The following is a 22,323-nucleotide window of genomic DNA, read 5'->3' as shown; positions in this document are numbered from 1 at the left end:
GCAGAATGGGGGTGATGTATTGAGAGCCGTGGGGGTATCTGGCACAAATATTTACTAACCTCCACTTGTCAACAGCTCAGCGGTTTCTCTGGCCTTCCACTTGTGGTCAGATCATATTCAGAAAGGATCGCTTCCCTTGGAAGCTGCTATGTTTATCTTTCTTCTAAATGTTAATATCAAAATGCAACCTTTGATTCAGACTCCATGAGTCATATGTTGTCCAGCATTGCCCTCCTTGTGCAGAGCCTTGCAGGGGGACAGTTACCTCCGAAGGTGCCAGTCAGGTGACAACTTTTTTCAATACAGATCACAAGTACTTCTTCTGCCCCAAAAGTGAAAGCAAAAAATTAAAAATTTAAAAAAAATCTGTCAGATGTTCAGAATTTTCCATTGCATTTTACATTTAAAAACTTCAAACAAATTTATAAAAAATGATTTTTGGAAGTGTTTATGAAAAAATAGAACCATGTTAGGGGGATTCTAAGTTGCCTAAAAAAATTCTTACATGATTTGAGGTATCTGCTTACAAGGAAATTAAGTCTTAAGCAAAATGTCTTCAATTTTTTTGCTGATTACTATTTTGTTTGTTTTGTGTGCATATATGTGTAACTTGTGAAAAACAGTTCTCTGCTTTTACCATTTAGGATCCAGGGACTGAATTCATGCTGTCAGGCTTGGTGGCAAGCCCTTTTACTCAGTGAGACATGCAGACAGGCCACTGAAATCTCGATACAAATCACTTGCTGAATAAATAAATGAAATATGTAATATTGACCAAATTAAGGTCCTGTTAGTTGATTTTTAAATATAAAAGAATAAAAATATCCAGAGGATTCTTTAAAGGCTGAGAAAGACAATTTGTTTAATCCAGTGAAAAGTTTGGTGGACTTAGCTTCATCGGTAATATAAGTATTTTGGGAAATAATTACTTTTCCCAAATAAAAGACCCTGTTTCTCTAATTTCTGTATTGATGCTGTATGCTGCTGCTCCTGTGTGTATGTGTGTGTGTGTGTGTGTGGTGTTTGTGTGTGTGTGTGTGTGTGTGGTGTTTGTGTGTGTATATGTGTGTGGTGTTTTTGTACATGTATATGTATGTGTGTGTGTGTGTGTGTGGTGTTTGTGTGTATGTGTGTGTGTGGTGTTTGTGTGTGTATATGTGTGTGGTGTTTTTGTACATGTATATGTATGTGTATGTGTGTGGTGTGTGTGTGTATGTGTGTATTTGTATGTGTGTGTGGTGTGTGTGTGTGTGGATGTGTGTATTTGTATGTGTGTGTGGTGTGTGTGTGCGTATATGTGTGTGGTGTTTGTGTGTGTGTATATATGTGTGTGATGTGTGTGTGTATGTGTGTATATGTGTGTGTGTGTATGAGTCTATGTGTGTTCAAGTGCCTATGTACTCATGGAAGAAGAACCAACCAGGTGCTTTATGACTCTCTGCTGTATTCCCCTAAGACAGGATCACTCACTGAACCCGAATTTCATTGTTTCAGCTTGGCTGGCTATAAAACTAGCTCCAGGGCCTGCCTGCCTCCACTGACCAGTTCTGGGGTTACAGGCACATTCGTCCATACTTAGACTTTTATGAGGCTGCTAGGAATTCAATATTTGGTTTTACCCACTGAGCCATTTCTCCAACCTTGTGTACTTTGGTTTCCTTGCTTTTTAACTGAACTTTTACACTTGTGTCATTCCAAAAGAACTCCAAAGAGGAAGAAGAACTGACTCTGAAATAGCCCATCAGAAAACAGCAAAGGCAAACATGTAGAACAAGCCCCACCATTTACTTGATATAGTTCCTCATATCTGTAACCATCATTTCATTGTAAATCATATTATAAATGTTATAAAATCAAGTTCACTTCTTCTTTGTTTCTCAAAATTTTTTCAGGCCTCAAAATTATTGTGAATCTTAGAAAAGAATTTGGAACTCTACTTGATTTTTTAAAATATTTTTTCTATCAATAGATCACACTTTTCAATATCATATATATATATATATATATTATATTATATACTATATACACCATGCAGATACTCCACAGAATATAAAACAATTCTGTGATGGCCACTATATTCAACTGCCATGGTTTTTATATAGGGAAAAATATAACCAACCATTGTGAAATAGTTAAGTAACTGAAAATAGAAAGAACGAAGTTCTGGTTAGTTAGAAGAAGAAAGATGCTTGAGAATGATGGGACTCATAGTCAGAGTCTGACTCTACATTCTATGGGAAAGTCCCTGAAGAAGAAAGAAAAGATCATGTTCATAAAGCCCAGTGAAAGAGTAGACTGCGTGTGGCATGAGTCACTGGTCCTTCAACACCTGGTGGTGCCTAGTCAGAGTATATCTGACCCCAGAATACTTTGCAAAGGCTACCTAGACATGCATATAGAAGTTCTTGATGCTGTCATGATGAAAAGAAGCATGGTGTTCTGGGTGAGCACCTCCGTGGCTGAGTGTGAAGTGTGTATTAGCAGATGGGTGTACCAGTGCTCTTAGGGAAAAGAGTGCACAGGTGAGACCATCAGTGGTACTGAGGATGGTGTGGCAGAAGCACTGTAAGCATCCCTGAATCTGGATTTGGAAGGGAAAGATAGAGCCAAGAAAAGGAAGATCAAAAGAAACCTATCGGTTGGCCTAAGGATGAAATAAAGTGTTAGCTAGAGCCTGTGGCTTCACACAAGCTTATAAGCAGATAAGACGGGGATGGAGGCTGATGGAAGCACACTCTGAGTTTATGCATTTTTCTTGGTTAAAAAGAAACAACAATGTGTGTTTAAAAAAAATAAATGAAATTACCTAAAGCTCAAAGAGAATCAGCCTAAGAGAGAAGGATACCAAAACCTGAAAGAAAATGGCTCCACTCACAACAGGACAGTATCTTTATCCCTTACTCTGTTCCTCCTACACACTTACAGCCACCCCCAGGAGAAGGAAAGAGGGCCAGGCCAGTGAGGAAGCTTTCTGTCTAGAGGCCTAGATTATAAACAAGAACTGTCTGAGAAATGCTTGCATGTTATACCTAATAAAATATGGTTATATTTGTGTGCATGAACAAAAAACAAAGTTGTGTGAGTATTTTGATTAAAGAAAATAGTCCTACACTTCATATTTTTAACATGAAAGCTTGATAAATATATTCTTCTGGAGGGTGATAACAGACTGTTCTAACCCAGAGTACCACAGTGTTCATGTTGAAAGACTTTGCTGTAACCAATGAGCTTCGTTTCTTGAGCTATAAAACCAACATGCTAGGTCCACTAGCACCCATGGGAAGAATCAAATAAATATTTCCTAGTTTGGCCAAGGCTCTTCAGTGTCCTGATGGAACCCTGAAATCTCTAAGGACATGTATACCAATTATCTACTTGTCTATTAATGTAAGGAATGCTGACAAATTACCACAACTGTTCAGTTTGAAGATTTTTCAACTTAAAAAAAAAATGCTTTGTTATGGTGTCTTTGTGGAACAATTTATCCAGATTACCATTTTGCCTGCAAGGAGTCGCCATGCTCTTGAAGTTAGCATGACAATAAATACAGTTCTTTATTTATTTTACATGACAACCCTGTCAGAAAGGTTTTGCTATGCTGAAGCCGAAGATCAACAATAGAAATTTTTCCAAAGCTCACATTGTGGACAAGAGTCAGTCACCAGCTGATGATCAGAGCTAGCCTCTTGGCTGTTTGTTATAGCATGGCTTTACTTCGTTCTTCAAAGTTCATGTGTTAAAGGCTTGACTGTCAGAGGGATGGGTTTGAAATAATGGAACCTTTAAGAGGTGGAGCCTACAGTTAGGTAATTGTGTCATGAAGTATCTACTCTAGAAAGAGATTGATGCTAGTCTCAAATAATTACTACATTCCCTCAAAAGTGGGTTGCAATAAAGCAAGAGCACTAAAGAGCTTGGTCTCTCCTGCACATAGCTATGATCTTTCCTCATTCTCCACCGTATGATTCAACCAAGAGAGTAAGTCTTCACTAGAGGCCAAGTAGATGGGACTGCCATGTCTTGGCCCCTCCCTCTACAAAATTGTGATCTAAATTAACTCTTCTGTAAAGCAGTGGGCTTGGTATTTTGTTACAACAGAAACTGAACTAACATAGTATGAGGTAGTCCACTACCTCTGCTTCCCCCCTTTTCCTTTCATTCTTCAGCTGTTTGTCTCCAGGGATGAGTGTATTCCATGCATTATGCCCTATGGACTAGCTAAGTTCATTGCCAAAATGGAGACATGTTCCTCTAAATCCAACGCTGCACTTCCAGTTTTCAATCTGGATTGTTCTAAAAAACTTGGATGTTTGCAGACTTACCGGGTTTGGAGACAAATATTTTCTTAGATGTAAATCAAAACCCCAACTACATTTCTGTTCACACATTCCATTGACAATTTAAATTGGAGAATACCCTCTTCTCTCTTGTCCACAGCCACACTTTGCATGGCTCTTTGTCTCTGTAACCTAACATAAGCCTGGATTTATAGCCCCTGTTACCAGATCTACTCAGTTTTTAAAGTTTTATCTCATTTTATTGAATACTATATTGTTGGCACTATGAAAAAAAATATGTCAGCATTCCAGTGTTCAAGTCTACAGGAATAAGCCCCCAAACACTGCAATCCACAACTATGACTCTGGAAAGCACTGGCTAGTTTTAAAAACTGTCTATCACTTGGAGTTTTTCCATGTTTCCACATGATTGAATTCAGTTGTATGTGTGTGTGTGTGTGTTTTCCAAATATGCCAAAAATAGGATTCTGCTGTGGTTTGAATATAAAATGTTTCCCAGAAACCATGTGTTTGAGTACATGGTTCCCGGTTCTTGGTATTGTTTTAAAATGTTGTAAGAGCTTTGGGAAGCCCACCTAAGAGTGTGTGTTACCAGGTTCTATTCTTTATATTTATAGCCTTGCTGCTTGCAGCATTTCTATGTCTCGGTTTGCTGAGATCTGAGCAAGTAGGATTCCACTCCCACCCTCACAGCCACTAGCAGCTCCTTCTCTTGCACACGTTCTTCACCATGATGAACAGCTACACTGCCAAGCCATGAGCAAAATACATTATTCCTTTAAGTTGCTTCTTATCTGGTATTCAGGGACATCAATGAGAAGAGTCACTATACAAATGCTGTGACCTTGTCATTGGGTGCATTAATACATCTGGCCCCGGTGATGCCTAACCTGATTGTTTTGCTAAGATGATATATTCTCCAATCCAGAGTTGCCATTTTCCACCTTGATGAGAGACATTTAGAAAGAAGGTCCTTTAGTTCTTTATAAATAGCTTTTTAACAGCTATCATGAGTCTTGCTGGAATTAAATTGTTGTATGATGCTTACCAACCTTTTAGTTCTACAAGATTCACTCTACATTATTACAGAATTAATCACAAATTACACACTAAATATGACCTTCATTTGTTTATAAATGGACTTGCTGATGTTCATTTTATTCTGTGGATTGTAGCTCATTGCTGCTATGTTTTTAAACTTTATTTTACAAAGTGGTAAATATTTGACCAGCAAACTTCTGTACCCTCTTGACATGTCTCCATGTCAAGAATATAGCCATATGCCTCACATTTATGGGAGAGGCTCCCTTGTGTAGCCTTCTCTTCTCTTGGCACTTACATAGTTTCGCTTCCTTTTACTGGAGAACTGCAACACAACAGTAAAACCTATGCCATGTGTGCTCACATCATTAAAGTACTACAGCTTCAGGGCCATCTCAACAGAGGGAAAGCATTAAGTATGCAAATGCTTGTATACAAACATACCTGTCACTAAAATACTCTGTGTGTGCTTATATGCATATATCAGACACTTAACTATGATTGTAATACCACAATGTCATTAATACATCTCTCCTACACTCCTCGGAGCAAACACTGACACACGCCATCTGAAGTATGTTTGCCCATTTTCTTAAGCCTACAGTTTCCTTGAGGGGAGTTCTAGAATGTTGAATGCAAACCCCTTTGGAAAGCAAGTTCACTGGGCACAAGATGATCACGCACAGTGTCTTTTGCCTTTAGGCTACAGCTCATAGTAAGAAGTACTCTGCTTCAAAGCTACTTATGTTGGATCTTATTTTTAATCTATTCATATATAACACATTTCTATTTCTTTGTTATCAGCATACCATTTTGAGCCCCATACTAACCTATAGAATATGCTGGTTGATATTAAATATTTAATATGGGGATATACCAAGTATTGCCATGGTGCCGATATTGCCTTAAGATGCTCTTTTGTTATAATTTAAAAATATTTGTTAGAGTATTTCTCCCTTTATCCTGTTACCTCAAACAAGTTTTTCTGACTGTCTCTTATTCTAGAGATCAATGTTCACCCCATTCAAACCCTGGCTAACTCAGAAGTCCTTCTAAAGGAGGTGAACACCATTTCAACATTGGTTTGTCGTCTGGTCCAGATAACTCTATATTTACTTCTTCATCCTGTGATTAAAGTCTTAGGATTCTTCTGTTTAGTTCTGTAACAAACTATCTTCTTCCAAACTCTTGTCACTTCTTAAAACAACCACAAAACAAACACAATGAAAAACAAACAGCAACAAAGTCAACAGAAAAAAGAAAATATAAAACCTCTTCTTATGGAAACTTTACAAAGTGTCAATTTGTCTAGATTGAACTGTTTGCTCCAGAATCACCTTTTCTGAACAGCTGTGCAGTTCTGTTTAGGTTAGACTCTAAGAGAGACTCCTGTGTGAGAATCTAAAGATGAAAGTAAAACACACTTGACTTGACCCTCACGCACTATTGACATCTGTGTAGCCATTCGCAGGACAAAGCAGTGTGGACCAGGGCATGGTAGACCAGCTTCTGTCTTCAGCTTTGACAACACCAGGCCTGGTTGTATGTGTATGCTCTTTAATAAGGTTTCTTGTCCTATAAACCACTCATGCTACCAAGGGAAGGGGTGAGAAAAGACCCATGAGTTCCATCCTCTTTGTATTTATGGCTCCCCACCCCTGGTTTCTTGTCTCCAACAAGGATGCTCATCAAAATCTAGTATAGATAAAAAGGCAACAAACTTTACACAGCCTAACTAATGAATGCTCACAGCTGTTCAAGGTCAAATGGTGCATGTGCGTGTACATGCTTGTGCAAATTTCTGTACATATACTCTGCTGCTACTCTGTCCAGTACAGAATTTTGGTATTTTTCAGTGAGAACTTTATAACAAGTACCTGAAAAAATGAGGTATCCTAGGAACTGGGGCTGCTGTAAGCTGGGTGTTTACTTTGAAGTCATTTCCTGCCATTTGCCATTTTGAAACCCAACAAGTTCTAGCTCTACACAGCTTACCATCATGTTCCTTCATTGGTTCACTTACATTTTAATTTACTCCTAACAGCAAGAAGAAACCAGGAGGCAGCTTAACATTTTGCCGGGAAACTGCCTACATATGCCAACCACATGGCACAAAGTTATGGGGTAATCAACAACTTTTAGGTTGCACATGAGGCCTGTTACATGGAAAAGAATTCATGCCTGGTATTGTTAACCTTGTCAAAGAACAAACAAACAAACAAAAAGCATGCCTTAGGCAATCATAGGTCCTGGGGGGAAACCTACTACTACCACCTTCTAAATGGCTGTGTTGATAAACTATGCTCTAAATAGTTATCTTTATGCCCATAGATTAGTGCTGCCTTCAACCCTGGCCAGAGATAGTGCTTTCTGCACTGGTCAACAGTTAATGCAGAGACTCTTAACTAATCAAGTTGCTGAGAATAAATGACTAGTAATAGTTTAGCCCTAATTGGTACATTTACATCAATTGTCCTGACCCAAGGCTTGGGGAACATTGAAGAAGAGGTTGTAGAAAGGAAGAGGGAAGAGGATGAGAAAGAAGTCTGTGGAATACTGACTTCTGGGCAGTAATGGCTCATGAACTCATGCTGCTATGTTGACTGTATAAGGACCTACAGGAAATCAAGCTAATGAATTGACAACCCAGCAGAAAGCCCTGAGTAGGTTATAAAAAACTAAACACAGAATAGGAGAGGACATGAAAGAGGGTGGTATCCAAGGCGAGTTGTTAAGGTGAGCTGAGATAAGTATTATCAAGATACAATGCTAAGGAGGTTGGAGAGGTGGGTCAGCAGCAAAGAGGGCTTACTGCTCTTCTGGAAGACTGGAGTTCAATTCTTGCACCCCCATGGACAGCTCACAACTGATTGCAGTTCCAGTTCCAGAGAATCCAGTGCCTTCTTCACACACACTCACATAGATACCCATAAATTAAAACCAAATTAAAACAACTTTGTTTAATTGTTTAAATGTATGAAATTGCCAAAGAATGATTAAAAGATATTTATTAAAAAGAAATAAAGTAGCCATCTGTGACTTGGAAAGAAAGGCCTCCCCAGACTGTAAGAAGATAATTTTTTTTCTGCTATGTACATTTCTTAGTCTGTGGTATTTTATTATAGCAACCTAAGGCAGCTGATTAAAGCCAATGGACAAAGCCAATACTCCTGGAAATACCAATATGCCTCCACATAATTAAGAAATATTCAACATTTAAAAACAGATTTCAGAAGGACTAGAACTTAAATATTTTTGACCAACCCTTCAATTTTCACCTCTTTACTCTATGACAAGAAATATGTACAGTACTTCTCCATTCCACAATTATATGTTGACCCTTGAGAAGAAATTAACCTGGATCCTGATTTCCAGGTCCACTTCTTGAGAGAAATTACACACAGAGACCTGAGCTTATGCTCACAACTGACTCAGATGCTGAGCTTCCGAACTTGCAGCTAATACAGGGATGAAATGAAACTTTCGGGGACTTTAGCAGGCCACGAATCTACTCAGAACATGAGAATGAGGTGGATTGCCAGGACTCAGAGAGCTAATTGTGGCTGGTAGGCATTGATTCCCTGTTCTTGGGTGGGGGGGTTTTAAATTCGTATAACCTTCTCTTTAAATGGCTGGGTTTATTGGCACACGGCAGACAAAGCTACATGTGGACAAATCTAACCTTTACCTAAAATTAAGTGACAAGAAGAACACGGTTTTTATCTGAAGCTCCGCCAACCCCTCCCCCTTCACTGACTCTAAGGTAATCGCTTTCATGTTGTGGATTCACATAATGGGGAAAAAAAGTACGGCAGTACTCAATGTCTTTGGTTAATAGCCATGGAGGATCAGAGCTCTGCCAAGTACTACATAAATGGATTTGGAGGCAGACACTCAACTGGACGAGCCTTGAGATGATTTGAGCCCTAGGCAACAACTTCACTGCAGGTTATGAAAAAATCTTGATCCAGAAAAATATACTTGACTTCACATGGATTTTGGACTCAAGGCTCTGGGATAATGAATGATTGGTATTTGTAGCCACTAAGCTTTGGTACAATATCTTGTGCTCCAGAAAATAACTCAGGCACTTGACATCATTGTATCCCTTCTTAAAATATTTACAGTGTGCCCTTAAGTTTGTCTTTTATCTGACATTTACTTCCATCCTCCACACCTTAGTCAATTCACCTCCTATATGAGTTAAAAGTAAATATATCTATGTCTTATACAGCTATTAATGGTCTAATATATTATAACCTTTACTAACTATTTATATAATATATGCAACAAAGAGAAAAATAATTTATTAGAGCATTTTGGGTATACACTCAAGTAAAGTAGATTGTATTTGCCTCATGTGTCTGTCACCCAGATTTAACACTCATTGTCAATACTGACCTAACAACTTGCAGTCAATGCTTCTTTATCTCTACTTCTTTCTACCCTTCCCAGGTGTATGTGTGTGTGTGTGTGTGTGTGTGTGTGTGTGTGTGTGTGGTGTGTGGTGTGTGTGTTGTGTATGTGTGGTGTGTGTGTGTGTGTGGTGTGTGTTTGGTGTGTGTGGTATGTGTGTGTGGTGTGTGTGTGTGTGTGGTGTGTGTGTGGTGTGTGTTTGGTGTGTGTGTGGTGTGTATGTTGTGTGTGTGTGTGTGTGTGTGTGGTGTGTGGTGTGTGTGTGTGTGTGTGTGGTGTGTGTCTGTGGTGTGTGCGGTGTGTGTGTGTGTGGTGTGTGTTTGGTGTGTGTGTGGTGTGTATGTTGTGTGTGTGTGTGTGTGTGGTGTGTGGTGTGTGTGTGTGTGTGTGGTGTGTCTGTGGTGTGTGGTGTGTGTGTGTGTGGTGTGTGTGTGTGTGTGTGGTGTATGTGTGTGGTGTGTGTGTGTGTGTGGTGTGTGTGTGTGTGTGTGTGTGTGTGTGTGTGTGTGTGAATGTGTATGTGTGTTATATTGGTGCATTAACACCATCAAGTAAACTTGAAGGGCAACCTGTCCAACAGTGAAGGTTAGATGACATCAAATGTGCTGTGTATTTTATGTAACTCTCCTTCAGGTCCCCAAGTCCTTCAGAAAACTCTGATAGGGAGGAAAGAATTTGGTCAGTGCAAAACAGTGAAATGGTGCAGAAAAAATGGCCTGACAGATAGGAAGTGAAAGCCAAGAAGAACTTGAGAATTCAATAGAGCAAGAATGAGAAGCCAGAGTTCATCAAAATGTAAATGACATCCTCACCCACCAACACTCAGCCCCCAGCAGGAATCAATGCAGCCATTGGTAAAAGCGCCAGGCTTCCAACAACATGTCAGAAGCAAGGCCAACAATGTGTTTTTGCTTCAGTATGTAAGGAAAGGTGATTCTAGAAATGAAAAGTATGTATGATGATATTTGTAAAGGGAAGGGTAGTCTAAGAGGCTGTTTGGTTATATACTCAGATGCAGACTCACGTACGACACAGTTATGATTTGAGTATGGTGTACAGAACACTCCCTTCTGTAAAGTTCCCGTGTCATATTCTAGATCCTAATCTGGCAACGAGAAAAAGTGATGAAACCTTTAAGACATAGACCCTGGTTAGGACTCTTCAGGTGACTAGGGATGGGCTCTCAGATGGGAATGACAGAGCATTCTTGTGATTTTACCCTCCCACACACTCCTTCCACCTTGGACCTCACCAGAGCTGAGCTGGTGCCAGTACCATGCCATAGAACTGTGAGCTTTATTTATGCAACATGTAGACACTGGTATTTCATTATAGTATCAGAAAACAGGTTAATATGCACTTACTGTGCTAGAACCAAGAACAATACAAATGCTAATGCTGGTTAGAAATATCCATAGGTTTGTGATGAAATTTGTAAAGGACAGTTAATAATCAGCTTTTAGATCTGGCTTTACTATATCAGTGAATATGATTACGAGTCCATCGTGGGGCTGGAGAGATGTGATTGTGGTTAAGAGCACTGGTTGTTCTTCCAGAGTTCCTGAGTTCAATTCTCAGTGACAACATGGTGGCTCACAACCATCTGTAATGGGATCTGATGCCCTCTTCTGGAATGGCAGCATACTCATATACATACAATAAATAATTAAATATTTAAAACAAAATTCCATCATGATGAGACAGTTTGGAACCAAGCAGCAGACATTCTATCTAGAGCAGCTGAGAGCTCCTGTTTTGGTACAATACTAGGAGAGACTGTTGAATGAATGTTTGAAACCTCATAGCCCACCTTGAGTGACAGACTTCCTTCAACAAGGCCACATCTCCTAATGGCCCATCCCAAACAGTTCCAACAGGTAACTGGGACCAACTCTTCACATATATTAGCTTTGGAGGTCATTGCCAAGCAGACCACCACACTGTTATTTCAGTTCCCCATTGCCCTTAAATCGAGCGTCCATGAGAGAAACTGATGGTGTCTCAGATATGATGGTGCCTCTTTTGTTATATCTGCATGCTATATCTATGACTATTTATCCACAAATTACTCATGGAGGACTATTATTAATAAATACTGGAGCACAAGTGTTGTATTTGATTGGCACTATAAAAAGAATGTTGGTCCCAGCTTGTGAGCTAGTCCAGCTAAGTGAGGTTGTAATGAGTTAATTCTTCTACTTCTACCAATTACAAAACCCCGCAACAAATTAATTCAACTTACAATGCCTCAAATATTTTTAAACCCAGGAACTTCACAAGCACACACACACACACACACACACACAACTGAAGTTGCAGAGAGCAATGCTGTTTTGTGTTTGAGATCTATATCATGGCTCAAGAATCCGGACTTTGCTCATAACAAGCACACGTGATTCACAACTACACCTTACGCTTATAAAACTGGAAATTTTTATTTCAATCACTAACTAATTACACTGAAGGAATACTTAATTTTTCTTCTTAGCTTTTATTGCCAAATCCAGAGGGACAATATTACAAAGCAATTTCCTCTCTGCTTCCCACAGCAATGATCAACCAAAAGTATGGAGAAGCAAGGGTAAGATTTTGGTCAAAAGACAACCAACTTTACAATGTAGGATTTCCTTTTCTAATAAAAGCAATATGCCTCCCTGGAATAAGTTTTAAGCAATTCTTGATTCCCAGATTCAGGATATTTTAGTGGACATTGTCCTGTGACAGATAGTGCTCTGTTGTTCTGTCATGAATTAGTAACTGTAGATTTAAAGCTATAAATCATCCACTTCCAGCAGCCAGTTTTGAGCCAAACCAAACAAAACAAAACAAAACAAAACAAAACCAAAACAAAACAAAACCAAAACAACTTAAGATTGGTGTAAGATAAACACTGTTAGAGAGTAAATTCATGAGTATATATCTATATGTATAGAGCCACAAACTGTGCATGTGTGCATGCATAAATATAGGATATAGAAATAGGTATATATATGTGTGTGTGTAAATGTATGTGGACATCTCTCCCTCCCTACCCACCTTTCTCTCCCTCCCTCCCCTCACCTGTGTGTGTGCGTGTATAACTGGAAAGAGGACAGAACAAAAGAGAAAGAAGAGGCAGTGTGAGGGGGATTGAGGTACGCAATGTCCACAGAGTAGGTGTTCACCTTCTCTCTGAGCTTTGTGCCCTCCTCATCGTGGCTACACGAACTAGAAAAATCCTCCTTTCCCCATTTATCTATTTTGTCCCTAACGTTTAAGAGCCTTCCCTACTCTTCCTGACTCTACTATCCCTTGGCATTCTCCGGGTTCTCCATTCCCTTCCAATGTGTCACTTAACGCACCACCTGACTTAGCATTTGACTACATATTTTGGTTGCTTTCTGGAGATTCCACCTGTCAGTTGTGTCTACAAGGGCAGGGACTTCCAATTATCTTTATGCATTACATACCTTTCTTTGCTGTCTCTCTCATGGATGATAAATGAAAAGGCAATGAAAACAGAAATAACACGGTGGTGGTCTGCCTGAGAATGACACCTTGGGCTAATGTATTTGAAGCTTTGGCTCCCAGTTGTGGAAATTGGGAAGAAAGAATTAGGAGATGTGGCCTTGTTGGAGGTGGTTTGTCACTGAGCTATGATGTTTCAAAAACACCCAATGCAACAACCCCCTCAACTCTTCAGCCAGCATGCCTGCAGCTTGCTTTCCTGTCGCCCCACCATGATAGACTCTTAACTCTCCGAAACTGTCAGCCCAACTGAATATGTTCTTTTCTAAGTTGACTTGCTTCTTGGTGTTTTATTACAACAGTGGAAAAGTAACTAAGACACAACCCTAAAATTGTAGCCTATGATTCTTAGACTTTTTCTATGCTAGCAGACACCTGTGCTCTTTGTAGGAAACATACCACAGATCAATGGTTACAACAGTGTTTCTGAATTCCAGATCCCCAGTTTTCTAGCCATGTGATCTTTAGCAGATCCCCTTTGCCCAGATTTACTATCTACGAAACAAGAATAATTGTGGCACCTCCCTCAGATTGATGTGGTAATTAAATGAATCAGATTAGGCAGCATCATATTCAGTATTTGGTATATAGAAATCATATTAAAGATGATGACTATTTTCCTTTGGATTAAAAAAAAAAATCATAGTGTAGATGCCCAAGTTGGCATCTCACACTGAGAATTGGCTCACATTGGTTTAGAGACCGAAGTCATTTTAAGATCAGCCTCTGGAGGACATGTGATCTGGTTGAGATAACTGGGAAGAGAGGCCCAGACTTAAAAGAACACAGTTTATTGTAAGCACAGAGCAAAGGTGATGAAGGTTAGTCTATGCCCAAATAATAAATATCCTTAATAATAAATTACTCTAAAGTAATATCCTTCCTAAGTCCTAGACTTTCTATTTTTTTCTTTACATTCTAACTGTAAAAACTTTAGATGATATTCACAAGGTCAAGTTGATTGTAGAAGCATTCAGCCTAAAATATTAACCAGTGTTCCGTGGTTAATCTGCCTAACAGTGCCAAACAATATGTTGTTAAGGTGGCAGAAATGCAGCTTATACTGAAAAACATATATAGTAAGCTTATATGTATACAATTATATACAGCCTATGATTTTGTACATTAATATAGACACGCATTTATTTATCTATGAAGGGTGAAAGATTTAACTATATATTCAAAATTTTGGGTAAAAGAGCAAAAATAAAAACCAGGCTAAGATGTGAAACTAAGACTAATCTTTCTGAAGACTATTAAGTGCACCATTAGCCGATGATTGCTCTCCAGGCTTTGGAACCAGGATGACACAGCCAAACCAGTTTACCATGAAGAAATGAAATGATCACAAAGTGCACAGTGTAACTAATACAATATGGTGTTTTAACTCTAAATATGTTAATGGAAATCCCACTTTCTAATAAAGCACTTGCAGGACCAAGCTCTTTGTGAGGAAATGCACTTGTTCATCTAAGAGGCTTAAGGATCACACAGGTCTAATTTGGGGTTGAGTTCTGCCACAGACATGTCTCATAGCTATGTCATAATTTAATGCCCTATGTTAATGTAACCCCTGAAGTTTATTTTGTTAAGATTATTTAGCATGTATCTGATGTACAAGAAAAAACAAAAGGCATGTATGATCTTCTCCTGATTTACTCATATAATTACATTTGAAGACATGACAGTAGGAAGCCATTTCTCTAAGCTTATTAAGTTAACAGCAAAATGAAACTCGAATGTGAACCATCCAACCATCCATTTCTGGTTTTTATTTTTAATTGAACAATATAATTATATTCATTATGACATTTTATACACAGATATTATGTATTTCAAACATATATTCCCCTCCATTGTCCTCTCTTGACCTCTTGTTGGATTCCAAATTGGTTTGTCTGTTTTCCCTTTTTACTTTTAAATCTATATTCTTCATATAAGATTAAAGCATGCAATACTTGTATTTCTGAGTCTGGCTGATTAGCATGATAATCTCTAGTTCCATGCATTGCCCCACAGTCAACATAATTTCATTTTTCATGGGTGAATAATATTCTACTGTCCATATATACCATACTTTGTCTACTTATCTGGTGACAGACCCTTTGGCTGATGCTGTTTCTTGGCTCCTGGAAGTAACCATTCATTACCATGTTTTTCTTTTTGCCTTTCTATTTCCCTCTTTTTTCTTGTGCTCAGTGAATCCTGAGTTGGTAACAGCTCAGTGGTCACTCATTTAACATGACAAGGACTTTTACTCTGCCTTTTACTCTAAGGGGGCAGTGTTATGTGTAGCTTTCTCTGCCCCATTCTCTTGAACTATTTAAATACACCACTAAATCTTTACCACTGGAGAGCCAGCCCCCAAAGTTGAAACTCAATTCTCAGTCTGTCTTTCAGGTGAAGTTTAACTCTCCCTTGACAATTACCTGCTAGACACATGTTCCACGGCAGATATTTTACTGGAATCTTTAAGTCTAATGTATGGAATCATTTGCTTATTATTTGAATGTTTTATTCCAAAGTTTTAAGTTTAAAAAAGATAAATCATTTTGGAGAACTGCAGATGTAGCTCAGTAACAAAGTGTTCACCTGTCAGGCACCAGGGCCGGGATTCGATCCTTGGTCCTGAAAAATATAATAAGTTTCAAATCAGGCTGCTAGCTGCTCAAAAATAAAATAAATTACTTCTCTTTGCTTATCAACTAAAGTCCAAACTTTTGTAGTTCCTGGTTGTTTTATCCCTCACACATGACCCATAATTCTTTAAGACTAAGGAAAAATACAAAGCAAAAAGAAGTTCTGTTGGGTGGAGAAGTCTTTTTATTTTCCGGTTTGTATGTGTGGATGTACATGCATGTGTGTGGGTTTGTGTAGCAGACTGAACATGCGCTAGTGTGGATGTGGGGATGGGGGAGAATGTGTGTGCATGAGCACATGAAGGGTGAACCTAGGAAATTCATTTCAAAACAGAGTATGTAGGCACACTTGTCTATAATCCCAGTCCTTGGAAGTCCAAGGCTTCCTCTGGGTCAGTACAGATATTAGCAGCTGGCCGTCAGGCAAAACTCTCATCTATAGAAAGCATCAATCTTAGCTTCTCTCTCCTCCTAGGTGACTGCATTCCGAACCTGCTTTCCTACAGAGACCTCTCATGGAGATTGGCTGACCTGTCTGATGCTGAGTTTCCTGGCTTCAGGGGAGTCTCCATCAGAACCTTCACCCACCCAAGCCAAGCTTTTCTGTATGTCCGTCTGTTCTTTCAGTCTCTGCTGTCTCAGTTGGGCAGGTGGCAGCAGCCACCAGGATACTTTGTCATTAAATCTACTGTATGAGAAGGCAGCTGCCTGGCAGCATTAGAGAAAACTACCCACAATGCATTCTGTGTGGACTCCAGGACTGTTTTTTATAAAACAAACTTTAACTAACTTTGCCTTCTTCCTTTAGGCACTCCTTTAAGAATGTGGACTTGCTCAATCATAGTTGAGACCTATCAGCTTGTGTTTAAATGACTGAGTTTGTGACCCCATGGGCCTCTTTAAAGTATGAGCACCCTTACAGTAGAGTTCACAAAAGTGTCTAGCCATGAAGAGCTAGCAAGTTAAACTGGAAAAGAGCTGGCTAATCTTTGTAGTGAATGTTTAAGTGTAAAACAATCCCTCCACTCGAATTCTTCTTTTTGGGTTTGCTTATTAAGTAAATGTTTATTATACAAAATTCCATTTTAAATTAGCAAGAAAGAAAAGAAGAGGGTGTGACTCTTAAAAGCAAGAACTTCACATATCTCTCATTTATGGGATTATGTCAAAGGGGATAAAAAATTTCCATTTTAAGTATACTTATATATGTACCAAGGGAGGATTAAAAAATAAATTTGGTCTGAAGAGAGAGAGAGAGAGAGAGATGCATACATGTGTGTGAAACACAGAGGAGGACACCAGGTGTCCTGTTAGGTCTCTGTAAGACTCCTTTGAGATGGCTCTATTATTGTATATATGACTAGGTTGGCAATTGTGCAAGCACCCACAGGTGCTACCTGGTGCTAGGCTTTGAGCTTAGGGCCCTCTACTTGATCAGCAGACATTCATAGCTCAGAGTCTTATCTGAAGACTTTCTTAAATGTCCTTTTCTTTCTTCTTAACTACCCTTTCTCATGTTAAAAATTACTAGTGGCTCTCTGTATAGGAATTTTCTCTGGATTATTTTTTTCTTTTCCTTCAGGACACACACACACACACATACCATATACCCACACATTCCTCTATCTCCCAAATTTTTTAATTTTTAAAAAAAGGGGGATTTTAAAAGGATGGCAGTGAGTATCCCATCTATTCCCATAAGGACTAATGACCTGGATGTTTATCCAGAGTTGGTGGCCTTAAGAGTAAATAGACAGTAAGACACTAAGGAAAGTCACTTCGTTTCCACTGTGCAAAACGTAACTATTAAATATTTGACAGGCTCTGATGATAGCTTGAAACAGAAGGGCACAAACGTTGGTTATAAATAGGTCCTATGCTGGGCTTAGGTTACAAGCAGGGTCCAGGCAGTGTCCTGTTCCTGTGGCTCCGAATCTCTAGCATCTCAGCCCTCTTTCTGCTTAGGGAAGAGGGGTTCAGAGTCACCAGGACAATGTTCCTTTCAGTACGGCCCTTCTTTCATTTAGTTTTTTCTAAAAAGTATGTTTTTTAATTTGACCTAAATGCATGAAACTTTTAAAAATTCATCTTAAAAGTATTCCATGAAAGGAAGCCTTGGGTAGCTCTAGAGGCCGGATTCCTCTCTCAGAATACTGACACATTTCTATCCCATCTATTCGGCATTATAAGTAGAATAAAACTAGACCAACAGAAACTAGTGTTTCTACAGGGGAAACTGAAACCCGAGGCAAACTCGAAAGCATCTCAAGACAAAAATAAACAAAATCTTCACTTCTAAAAGTTATTAGTAGAAATAGTTGGCATTTGAACCTTTTCTGCCTCCAACTTAAATGCAAACTCCCTGAGAGCAAGGGGTGTGTTTGTCCTCTTGGTAAAGTTTGCAAGGCCCATCACAGAGCCTGATGCTCATTTGGCATTTGTTCTCAGTGCCGATGAATGGCTAAATGAAGAAGCAAAAGAAAAATAAACGTGTATGGAAATGTGTTAAATGGTACAAAAAAAAAAGCACCTAAAGCTAGGGAATGATCCGGTGATAGAGAATCCAAGATAACAAGCACACATTTGTCAGGGTCAAAGGAGAAGGTGGGAAGGTCCTGGAAGGTGTCATGCTTTGGATCTTTAGTGTCCTGTGAAGCCATAGAGAAGAGGTGAGACCTTAAAGAGGTGGGGCCTACATGGAGGAAGTTAGCCAGCAGGGTGCACACGCTGGACTCTTCCTGTGTCTGTCTTTGCATTCTGGCTATAGGCCTCCTTTATCACATGTACCCACATCTCTGTACCGTACTTACATCCCTGGAGGAACACAGCCAAAACACTATTGACTGAAACCTCCGGAATTATGAGCCAAAATATATCTTTTTCTTTTTATAAATTTATTATCTCAGGTTTTTCTCTTTTCTTTTCTTTCCTTTCCTTTCCTTTCCTTTTCTTTTCTTTGTCACAACAACAAAAAGCTAACACTGAAGAGTAGCTGCCCACAAGGCTACTCCATTAAAACTCAAGTGATATCTTACAGGATGCTGTCCCAGAGATGCTTCTCCCACCGAAAACCTTACCACTAAAAGCAATAACTTGACACCGTGTAAATCTTCAGTGTACCAAGCTGGGCTACCTGATTCCAAAGAGTCAACGAGATTCACTGCCAAAGATTCTTTTGCAAGAGTCAGAGGACATGCCATTCTCATAGCTTGCCCCCATGGGGAGGGGTTTAAATAAACACATAGCTCCAGTCCTGGCCTCACTGGCTAAGAATTCTCTGAGACTCCAGTTACAGATCAGTCAGAAGGGAGCGTGACCCCCATGAAGGCTTAGCCTTGGAACTCTTTGAGGAGGGTAATCTCAAGATGAATGTTTCCCTCATTTAAAGCAGATTTTAACTAAAAATAGCAGCCACCGCCTCTGCTTATCCCAGAGCTAGTGGCTGTAAAGGACAGGGATTACGCTGCTAGGAACAGTCGCTCCATGACCTGCAGGGTGGCCGTGGAACATGGGGACCACGGAGGCAGCATTTGTGGCTCGTGCAGTCTGTCTCCTTCTAACAATAATGGCGCAATTGGTTGCACCCTTTGGGAACAACGAGCAGAACTTTAGTACTTTCAAGTACTCATATTTTGGCATTTAATACTTTTGAAGGGCTCTAAGAACTGGGAAGGTCATTGATTCATGGGCTGAGAGGTCCAGTTTATTATTAACATTTTTGTGGGGGAAATGGAGGGATTTAACTGACATCACCAAGGTCATCAGCAAAGAAGCAAGGAGCCTCGGTGAATTCTATCTGCTGCTAATTGCTTTAAAAGTTGGCTCCTGTAAAGAGAAAAGACAGTGTGATGAAAGACAGCTTTGGGGATGAAAAAGGAGAAGCCTTGTCTTTCAATGCCTAAAGGTTTGTGTGCACTCCAAAGATGAAGATTTTATTTTAGGCGCAGAGCTTAAAGGATAATCTTCACTTTTTCCTAGTTACCTTCTGAACTTGCAAACTTACATGCAGGAACCACAAACGTGCTCTTTTGTAACATTTACCTATATGAGTTTAATTTGTTAAAGGGAGTTTCGCCATTTGAGAGCACATTTGAATAGCAATGTTTCCATAGGGTACAGATGTTGGGAGGCACCTTTCCCATCATGGCACTTACTGAGCCAACATTTACTGAAAGCTCGCTAGGTACTAATTTCATCCCATTTCATCCTTATAAATCATTGTAAGTACTGCTGATATTAGGTTAGGTTCAGTTTATTGTCTCTCTCTCTCTCTCTCTCTCTCTCTCTCTCTCTCTCTCTCTCTCTCTCTCTCTCTCTCTGTGTGTGTGTGTGTGTGTGTGTGTGTTATAGGTATGTGATACACACACACATGTCTGTGCAGTATTCATATTGTTGAACATATGAAGAGGCCTGAAGAGGAAGCTGGGTGTCCTGTTCTATAGTCCTTTGTCTTATTCCCTCAGACAGGGCTCAAACTGATGCTGGGACTTGTCTGACACCCAGCACGCTGCATTGATTTCCCTGTCCTGACCCCACAGGCTGAAGTTACAGGTGAATACGAGGCCAAGCCTCACGTTTGTTTGTTTGTTTGGCTTTGTTTTTTTTTAGTTGTTGTTGTTGTTTGGGGGTTGTTTTGTTTTAGGTTTTTTTTAAAATTTTACTTGAGTGTGAGGATTGTAACTCAGGGTCTCCTGTTTGAAGAGCAGAGGCTCTTACTCACTGCGGCAGCTGTAGAGTCTCCATTATGCCCATTTCTCGAGTGAAGAAATCAGGAACAAAAATGGTAATTGGTTTCTCAAGGTCACAAAAATAGTGAGGGTAATAAGCTAAATGCAAGCAAGCCGAGCACTTGTGAGAAACAGGACAGAGGGGCCAGCCCGCCAATCAACCCCACGGTCCTTGTCAAAGGCTGCTCTTTGGTCCCTAAAATCTTCTCCCAGACTTTGTAAAGCTCAGCAATGATGAGACCCACCTTCACAGAACATTGATTCAGTCATGTGTTAGCTTTTATTTCTTGAGTTTTCCTTCTTTTGGTGGTGGTCTCCGCTGGTCTGATCTCTGGGGCTGTTCTATAGCGTGGGAAGCATTTCAGTGATGTGAGTTCAAATCCTTACACTACTTCACACAGGGTTTGGTGAGGGCATATGTGCAATTCTTCAAGCCTCCTCCATACTGTACTCTGTAGATGACCCCTCAAGTCCTAGCTGGGAATATTTTGTTGGAAAGCAAAAGGAATTTGGAAATTAGCCCAAACATCTCAATTTACAACTCATGAAAGTGAGCCTGAGAAAAATTGAATGTTTTTCTTCCTCTGGATTGAGTTTATGGCCTTGAACATACTCAGCTTGAACCACTGAGCTTACTACACACCCAGCTCCTTAAAAATGTTCCCAGAGCCTCCCACTGAGTTCCAAGTAGAATGATGGATCCAGGTTGCTGCAGCCTTGTGCTTGTCATCAGTCTCAAGTTGACTCACACGTGGCTGAGAGCCTTTGCCACCAGATATTTTCCATGTGTAACCAGAATCATGGAGTGAGAATCATGTGGGAGCGAGGCCAAGCTAATGTGGGCAGAGTCCCTAGTTTGGATCAGTGCTGTCTCCCACTGTCCTGTTTGAATCCATGATATTTTATCTGAGCTCTGAAAGGTACATGGATGCCACTTTGGGTTTCCTTGCCTTCTGGTGCTTGCTGCAAGCTTTAGGTAAGTCTGTGTGCTCCTTGGGACTCCTATGATCATCTTCTTCAAGTTTCCCACAGAGGGAGTCAATCTTTCTCTCTCTGTCTCTCTGTCTCTCTGTCTCTGTCTCTCTGTCTCTCTGTTTCTCTGTCTTTGTGTCTCTGCCTCTCTGTCTTTGTGTCTCTGTCTCTCTGTCTTTGTGTCTCTGTCTCTCTGTCTCTCCTCTCTCTCTCTCTCTATCTCTCTCTCTCTCTCTCTCTCCCCTCCATCTCCTTCCTTCAGAATTTAATCATCAATGTCAGTAAGTATATGGATGTCTTGCTGAGCCAGACTTAGAGAAGATTCACAGATAAGGACACAACTAATGAATATACCAGGATAAATCAGGTTATGAGCAGTTCCAGATGATGGAGCAAGGGGGATATGAATTTAGAAAAGAATTTTCATTTCTTGGACTTGGATGCAGAACCTTACACAGGAATAGTACAGAGCTGTTGGATGGGCTCTGGCATTGAGTAGGGTGGGGTACTGAATAGGATGAGGGGGAGTGGTAAATTTCTACTTCAGAGTAAGAAAATGGTTAAGGGTTTATAGAAATCCTAAGTAACTCAGTCAACATGTGACTGCCCAAAGGATGCTTTTATCTTGGTCAACCCTACAAGTGGTTTTGGAACAAAGGAACCAGAAATGCAGCAATGGAAGGAACATGAGGAAAGATGAGAACATTCATAGTAAAGTAATCG

The sequence above is a fragment of the Micromys minutus genome, assembly GCF_963924665.1.
Source record: "Micromys minutus genome assembly, chromosome: 8".
In the NCBI taxonomy this organism is placed as follows: Eukaryota; Metazoa; Chordata; class Mammalia; order Rodentia; family Muridae; genus Micromys; species Micromys minutus.
The sequence above is the reverse complement of the archived record's forward strand: the minus strand, read 5'-3'. Positions refer to the sequence as shown.